This window comes from Plectropomus leopardus, unplaced genomic scaffold (assembly GCF_008729295.1).
Source record: "Plectropomus leopardus isolate mb unplaced genomic scaffold, YSFRI_Pleo_2.0 unplaced_scaffold19788, whole genome shotgun sequence".
Taxonomy (NCBI): domain Eukaryota; kingdom Metazoa; phylum Chordata; class Actinopteri; order Perciformes; family Serranidae; genus Plectropomus; species Plectropomus leopardus.
Genome location: NW_024621371.1, coordinates 1 through 8521, shown reverse-complemented (window position 1 = coordinate 8521; position 8521 = coordinate 1). Strand labels below are relative to the sequence as shown.

At 37.0% G+C, this 8521-nt stretch overlaps 1 long non-coding RNA gene across 1 annotated transcript; it reads right to left on the bottom strand.

The window, feature by feature from the left end:
• Positions 1–706: 706 nt before the first annotated feature.
• Positions 707–3804, bottom strand: LOC121965378. The gene is made up of 4 exons (XR_006107481.1): positions 3705–3804; positions 3392–3474; positions 3218–3287; positions 707–782 (listed from the first exon to the last, which is right to left on the bottom strand). It is a non-coding gene; the product is annotated as an uncharacterized LOC121965378 (long non-coding RNA).
• Positions 3805–8521: the final 4717 nt, after the last annotated feature.

Below are 8521 nucleotides of genomic sequence, written 5' to 3'. Positions count from 1 at the left end.
AGTCGATCCGGATCAGAAAATGCCCTGATAGACGCAATCAAACTGACGTTCACGCGTGTTACATTAAGTTGTGACAAAAACAAAAACAAAATATCAAAAACAAATAAAATTGAATAAAAATCTACTTTAAAAACTGTAACTAAATTCAGATTACCACAAAATGTACACAGTTACGGAATACAGTTGTTGATATTTTGCATTTTAAATCAGTGCTCTGCTCTCGTATCCGTTACTCCCTAAACCTGCTCAGGACTCACGTTATTTACAGGATGTAAACAGGACCACAAACACCCTGAGGAGTTTTCTCAGAGAAAATAAACATCATGTTAATATTAACTGGAGTTGTGTAACTGTTGTTTGTCCCTGAGGTCTAACAGATAAGTTGAAAGCAAACATTTGCAAAGCACTTAATTACTGTCACTGTTTACGTCCATATTTATTCACTTGCAGTTTTCTCCTTTCCTGCTTTTATTGGTGCATTGCTGCCACCCGTCACTGTATTATTATGGACCCATTAATATAAAGCTGCTTCTTTGTGCTACAAGATGTTAGAAGAGTGCCTTTAATTCTAAAAGTGTGTTAACTTTATTGATATATAACAACCAAGGAAACTTGCAACCGTGCAAATAAAGTTTGAAACTCGTTTTGAAAAACACAACATGATCTCACATTTCACAATTACGAAATAAAATAATGGAAAATTAACATACAGCAGCAACCGACGTCTTTTCCACTTTCGTTGCGGTTTCACTGCCGACTGCTGCTGGCTTCTCCAGCACCGCCTGAGGAGACAGAACAAAACACAAACTGAGGAGAACGAACTCACGAAGAAATCGTTAATTCTAGCGATGCATAGTAATCATCGGTATCTGACAATATTTGCTTAAAAATGAAATACCAAAAATTGCCAAAATGCTGATTTCATGCTGATATGACAAATCATATTTTATTTCATTAATTTATTCATTTGAAAAGTAAATATTTGTCAAATGCTATATCATATTATTATACTACATTTTAATATAATCCAAAAGACGTAGGAGGGTTAAAGGGCAAACTCTATTTTTTTAATTACATTAAAAAAATGACTGATAAATCTACCTTGTGCCTTGTATTTACAAAAATCAAACATAAGTTGAGTATTTTTCTTATTTTGCGTAATAGATGACTGCAACATACACTGAAAATCATTGTATTTTATGCCTACATCTGCTGGTGGGCCGTCACGATAAGAAAATGCGCATTATGATGTTATTTCCACTACAGATGATCACTCACATTAGTTGGGAAAAAACGTGGATATACTGAAATCAGTGTCAGTTAACAGCCAAATGAATTGTTATACATCAGCATAATGGATATCGGCAAAAAAATCCAATATCGTGCCTCCCTAAATAACCCTGTAAAAAAGGAGGGAGACTGGAAACTGTCTCTACAAAAGCTTAAATAACATCTGGTACAAAAACACACATTGCTTAAATTCACAACACGGCAGGGACAACATGTCTGATCCAAACAGAGGAAGACGGCGTACAATTTGTTAAGAATCCAGTGTTATGAGCCAAAGAAAACACGAGTGAGAGTTTTTCCGATTCTAACCAGGGCACCAGCTCGGTATGAAACCCAGAGGATTGATAACGAGGTTGAAATGGGTGAGAGGTGATGCCAAGGGCACATCCAGTCAGCTGAGTCACCAGGCAGCAGGAGCGCTCTGCATACAGTTCATATTTTCCAACTGGAGAGCGACACACGGCTGTTTTATTGCTTTATGTTTGAATAATCAGATAATAAACTGGACTGCACCTGTAATATTACTGTTTATCCAATTTTATTATAGCTGAATGAATGAGTGACTGAAGATATTATTAACAAAATATACTTTAATAAATCAGAATATACTCCTAATGACGGCCTGTGTGAACCCAGGGAAAAAATAAATAAATATGTCGTCTAAAATCATATCAGTAATAGAAATCCATTGTGGAGGATGTTAACTAACCCACTGATGATTCATGATTATGACTGAAATAAATGAACATAATTTCAGTCAATGTAAGATCTAACTAGTTTGAACGAGTTTAAATGTTTAGAAATGCCTGCATTTATTAGTGGTTGACCTAAAATTAACCATTAGACCTTTAAATGCATTAACATTAAACACACTTGTATCACTCTGTGCAAAAAAAGTGTTTTTCAAAATCAAGCTTAAAAAAATATTGTACATTAATATTATTTTCCACGTTTATTTAGTTATTTTTTTGACCAACATCAGTCCTAGTCATTACAATCAAATATTCATTACTTTTTTGAATTTTAACCCTTTAAATGCCAGGTTCCTGTCATGGTGCCACTTTGTTTTTGGATGCAAAAAAAACAGAAAAATGAATTACTTTCAATATGCATGCACACATTACTATCACAGCCTGGGACATGTCAGTGCTTTGCAGCAACATTAATTGTGACAAAAGCATCTATTTTCTCTATACACCAGGTGGCAGTAAAAATGACAAATTCCAGGGCAAAAGCCCAAAAATAAATAACACAGAACATGCTTTTATGCTTTGATGGCTGTGGGATCAAAAATTGCAGTTTGAATGGGTTTCAATGGCACATTTTTACACTTAACAGTATGGATGTAAAAATTTTGTTTAGTCAGTGTATTTTACTTATTGTAGGAGCTTAGAAAGAAATTCCAGGATTTAACAAAAATATACAATCTTTCCAAAATTATCAAAAAATGAAGTATAAAAAGCATGTTATACGTGCCTCACGATTTAAAAAGAGAACAGTATATTAATTTTGTATTTCACTAATTAATTTCATATTGCATTTTTATATTTACCAATAATTTCTACATTTGTATATATGCCAATGATTTGTGCAAATTGACCCTACTCTCTAAAAGAAGCTTTCAGTAACTTGATTTGTGTTGTTTTTGTTTTTTTACAGCAGTATTGACAGCCTGAATGAGATCTCTCCTGTCTGATTTTGCTCTGCACAACAACAGTGTCACCCACTTTCAGTGTCACCTTTATAACTTAGTCACGTGACCAGTGAACTTTCACCCACTTCCAGCGGGAGGGGATGCCAACGTTATGTCAGACAGATACTGTCTAAGGCCAAACGGGGATAATAAACAGAGTACAAAATAACACAGCAATGCAGAAAAAACATCTGACAAAGAGGAAAAATCTATTAAAATGTCGGTAAATGTTACCTCTGCAGCTTGGCTGGCGTAAAGACGAGCGTTTTGTGCAGCAATCACAGCCCCGGCATGACGCTGACCTCTGTAATCCAGACAAAAAATGATAGAAATGTTGTTTAACACCCCAGAAAAGCGTGTTATCTTATTTTTAGGGACAATGTGTTAAAGATTAGCTTTGTTACCTACCCAGATAACACGGGAGGGATCCTGAGAATGGATCCACACAGTGCGGTTTGACTCACTTTACGAAGCAGCATGATTGTTTTGTTCTTAAAGACAAAAATACACAAAATGAGCTTAATAAACAACATGTAAATGTTAAAAACAGACAAAAACAACAGCGGTTAGCTAACAGCTACGTGACGTTAGCTGCCACGGTTAGCTAGCAGCTACGTAACGACGCTGGTTTGTGTTATAACTATTAGTTTTGACGAAAAACTGGTTGAAATATTTACATTCCTTATATCGCAAATCGAAAATAACAAATCATATTACACACCGATACTAGTTACTTAGCGACAAGTCCCCTGCGACCGTCCACAAGCCGGCTATTCCTCCAAATGACCCACTGCTGTTTTAACCTGAATTCGCCTCTTCGGAACCAGACACCGGAAGTTTTCTGTCCACGGTGCTTCATGGGAAATGTAGTTTTACTGAGACTGAGGCGTCATCCAATCAACACAAACTTGTAAAATAAAAACCTACATTTAAATAAATTAATACAATAAAAATGTGAAAAAAATATATAAAAAGTAAATACTACTACTACTACTACTACTACTTTAAGTACTTTGTCAAAGTAATATAATTTTTTAAATATATTTTTTTCCAAAAACATGCTAAAAAAGGCATTCCTGCATGGTAAAAAGATGTGAAGCAACAGAATTAATGTTTTATTCAACATATAAACTTTATTGTAACTATTTTCTTTCATATGTAACCCTTTTTAATCACCAACTGTAATTTAACTACATTTTCTCATTAATTGTAACTAATTACCACTACATTTATTTTATGATTTATTAATTGTAACTAACTACTCAGAGGGATGCATAACTTTTGTTTGTAACAGTAAATTTTGTGGTAATTTTACTTCTACTGATGACACTGAGTCAATAATATCACTATTTGGTTTTCTCTCAATTACACCCGTTTCACAAACGCTGTGGAAGGCAAACAAGGAGTTAAAGCAAACCAAACGCAGTTAAGTAAGTGTATTTATTATGTAAGCCCATTTCCATGAAAAAAGAAGTTTCTGTGAAGTCATGATAATGAGAAACTCCCTGCTTAGTATCTCAAAAATAATGAGAAGCTTTCTTAACTTAACAACTTATTATCTCAACATAATATAGTATCTTAAATTAATGACTAAGTATCTCAAAAAAAGAGTAAGAATCTCAAAATACTGAGCTTCCTTAAATTAACAATTTATGTCAAAATAATGTAGTCTCAAAATTATGACTGTTTTTCAAAATAACGACTTACTAAAAATGATGACTTTGTATCTTAATATGATAACTCAGTTTCTCAAAATGATTTCATATCTCCATATAATTGGCTTAGTATTTCAAAATAAAGACTTAATATCTCTTACCAATGACCTATTCAAAATAATGACGTAGTATCTCAAAATATTACAAAGCTTTTGCAAAAATAGTGTAGTATCTTGAAGTAATCATAGTAACTAAAAAATATGATTTTTAATTTCAAATCAATTACTTAATATCCTGAAATAATAACAAAGTTTCTCAAAATTATGTATATAAAGATAATCACATAGTATCTCAGAAATGATAACTAAGTTTCCCAAAATACTTACAATTTTTTTCAAAGAAATGACTGAGTATCTAAACATAATCACTTCGTGACTCAAAATGATGACAACATTTCTCAAAATAATGAGTTACTATCTGAAGATGACTTTGTGTCCCAAAATAATGACTTGGTAGCTGTAAGTAATGACTCAATATCACAAAATAATGACTCAGTACCGCAAAATAATTAAATGGTGTTTTAAAATGATGACTTGGTAACTAAAAGAACTGTATGCCAAAAAACCGAAATATTTACTTAGTATTTCGAAATAATGACTTATTTTAACAAAATATTGAGAAACTTTTGCAAAACAACTTGGTATCTCAAAATAAAAAAAACCCGAAATAATCAGTTTAAGAAAGCTCCTGATTATTTTTGAGATACAAAGTCCTTATTTTGCTCACGTATCTCATTATTTTGAGAAAGCTTAATTTAAGAAAGTGTCATAATAACTTAACGTGATTTTTTTTTTTATCACACTGGCACAAATGGGCTTCCATAACTTCGACACAACTTGTGCGAGAAAGTTCGTGTTCACAAACTGACGACTTTGAGCAGTATGTAAGTATCAAATTTATTCTCAAGTACACAAACAAAGGTGGCGATATGAAATCAAACAATGTGACACTGTCAATGTCATTCTTTTTTTGAAATGTTGAATCTTCATTTAGCACCTTAATAGTTCGGTTATACATGATTTATATAGTCACTCATACAAAAAAAAAAAGAAGAAATGTGTGAATAATGCGAGTCAGTAACATAAAAAATAAGCATGGGGGCATTTGGATCACAGTTACTTACGATATGCACTGTATGTAATCACAAAGTACCGCTTTCAGCATGTTGTCTTTTCACCTATTAGTACCGTTAAGCCTCTACAGTCCCATCCCGAAAAAACTCCTCGAAATAAAGAGTTATTTGACGACTAGGCCTAAACAGTGATTACTAAACACACCTGACATTTTTGGACCTATTATTGTTTTTTTCACATTAGAGCTTGTGTGTTGTTGCATTTACATACGAGTAGTAGATATATACACAGAAGTTCATTGTCAAACAATGCTGGAAAAAAACAAAACGTTGTACCCGGAGTGTGAAACGTCTGCAAAGAGTTAAGGCACTCGACATAAAGTCTGATGATCCAGATATGTATGCAGGATTGAATCCTTTTCAAGTACACGGTGTACTCGGCACCCTCTAGTGTTAAACTGTGGTCCGTGCGCTTCCTGGATGGACAGCTCTGACATTCGAGACTGGTTTTTTGGGAAGTAATTCCCCCGTCCTGAAATATATTTCAGAGTGCTGAGCAGCTCTGATGGAAGATTAAAATCTTTTGCTGATAGGAAGTCAAACTCTAGATTTAGGGGCTGTGTCCACTGAAGTGTTTTTTTGTTGTTGTTTTTTTCCAAGCTGAAAAAGGAAATTTCAGTTTTGATGTTTTTATTAAAATTGTTTTTTTTATGCCTCTGCAGCTGCAACTTTTTGATCAAAATACTCAAAGTTAAAGGGAAACTTATTATATTTTGACATTTTTAAATCATTTTTTCATATTTTTTTGGCACCGCAGTGGCAATAACAGAGGCCGAAGGCATCGGTTTTGGGTTGTCCATCCCATTCTCAAGAACGTTTTAAGAGAATTTGTTCAAATTTGGCACAAACTTCAAATTGGATTAAATGATGAACTGATTAGATTCGGGTGGTCATAGGTCAAAGGCCAAATTTGCTGTGACCTCGTCTGTCTCATTATTGTGAACGCGACATCTCAAAAACAGCAAATTTCCACAAATTTGGCACAAACGTTCAAATAAACTCAAGGATGAACCAGTTAGATCTAAGTGGTCAAAGGTCAAGGTCACCGTGACCTTGCATCCATCTCATTCTTGCGAAAGGGATATCTCAAGAACACCTTTCTTCAAATTTGGCACAAATGTCCATTTAGACTCAAAAATGAGCTTATTAGAATTCAGTGTTCAGAAGTCAAGGTCCCTGTGACCGGTCATGGTAAATCTAGTTTATTTTCAGATTTTTAGACCACTGTGCTTTATTTATCAGAGGTGGAGGGTTGCTGGAGTGTGACAGTTTTATTTAAATAAATACAAAATATTATAATTTGAAGTTTTATGTCCCTCAACCAAGCCAAAATTAAAAACAAAAGTCCTTCCTCTGTGCTTTTTTGCACCACTCCCCCCTCATAAATAACGAACAGTCCCTAAGCGTGGCGACTTGGCGCATGCACAGAATGGCTAATCCGACTGAGGTGTTTACATGACGGAGGAGCTTGATTTCCAATCGCACTGCCTGGGTGTGTGTTAGGCCGATTTTGAGAAATTTGATTTAGCACGATTTCAGTTGGACTAACACGTTTACAACAATTAAAAAAGTCCAGTTTTAGTCGGACCAGCACATTAACTCGACTTTTTCTCACATTATGTAAATGCACTGAGTGATGAGTGTGTTTTTACCCAAAACATTTTTCAACTCGTGGTGCTCTGAGGAAAAAAACTGACACGCTCAGTGCCGAATTCAAACCCAGTACTTCGTCACACTGCTAAGATTAGAAACACAGCGTAAATATGCGGTGTTCGCATCGGAGAAAGTTGAAAAAATATGAGAAAAAACACTTCGGTGGACACGGCCCCTTTGGGAGTGAAACAATAACTGATTTGTGGTGGATTTTGTTAAGAGAAACTTTGTGGACATGATTTCGTTTTGTCTCATTTTCTTTGTCGACCCTGTTCTCACCAAATTTGTACCAAGTGCCCTCAATCCAACAGGCCCTTGTGCGCTCAAAAATCACCAGATCCTCGTCAAAACAAGCGGGAACCGTACACTAACTTCACATGAATGGTCACTCAACGCCAAAATTAACTACATGACATCCACGAAGAACTCGCTGGGGTTCCCCATGGCCAGGTGGAACGACTGGCGCGATGCAGTCAGCTCTGGCGGCACGGCGCCAAGGTCACGGGTGGGCGGGGCACCTGGAGGCCCCCCTGGAGTGGAGGAGGGTGGCGGGGGTAGAGCCGGGTGCATGGGCGCTGTGGCGAGCTGCTGCGTGTGAGGAAGAGCGTGCGCGGTCGCCATGGCCGGGTGCGGGTGCTGGGGGACCATCATCACCATCATGGGGTTGTACGGCAGGATGCCCGGCGGGTAGGGGGACATGTGAGGCGGCTGGGGCATGCGGTGATGATGCGAGCGCTGGGAGGAGGCGTGGCTGTGCTCGCTGGGGGCGGCTGAGCCGTGGCCGCGCCTCAGGCTGCTGCGGGTGGAGTATTCTGATTCGCTGCCGCTGCCGGAGCGCGAGTCGGCCCCGCCGCCTTCTCCGCCGCCGCCGGAGGGGGATTTCTCTCCTCCGCCCACAGTGCTGCCTGGACCTTTGGTGCTGCGACGTCGTTCGCCCTCGCTCCTCGTCGAGCCGCTGCTCCGGCTCCCTGAGGGCAGAGAGGAAACGCTTTAGATAAGATCGAAACAGCTTTGAGCAGTTGAGCCGGTTTAATGTCT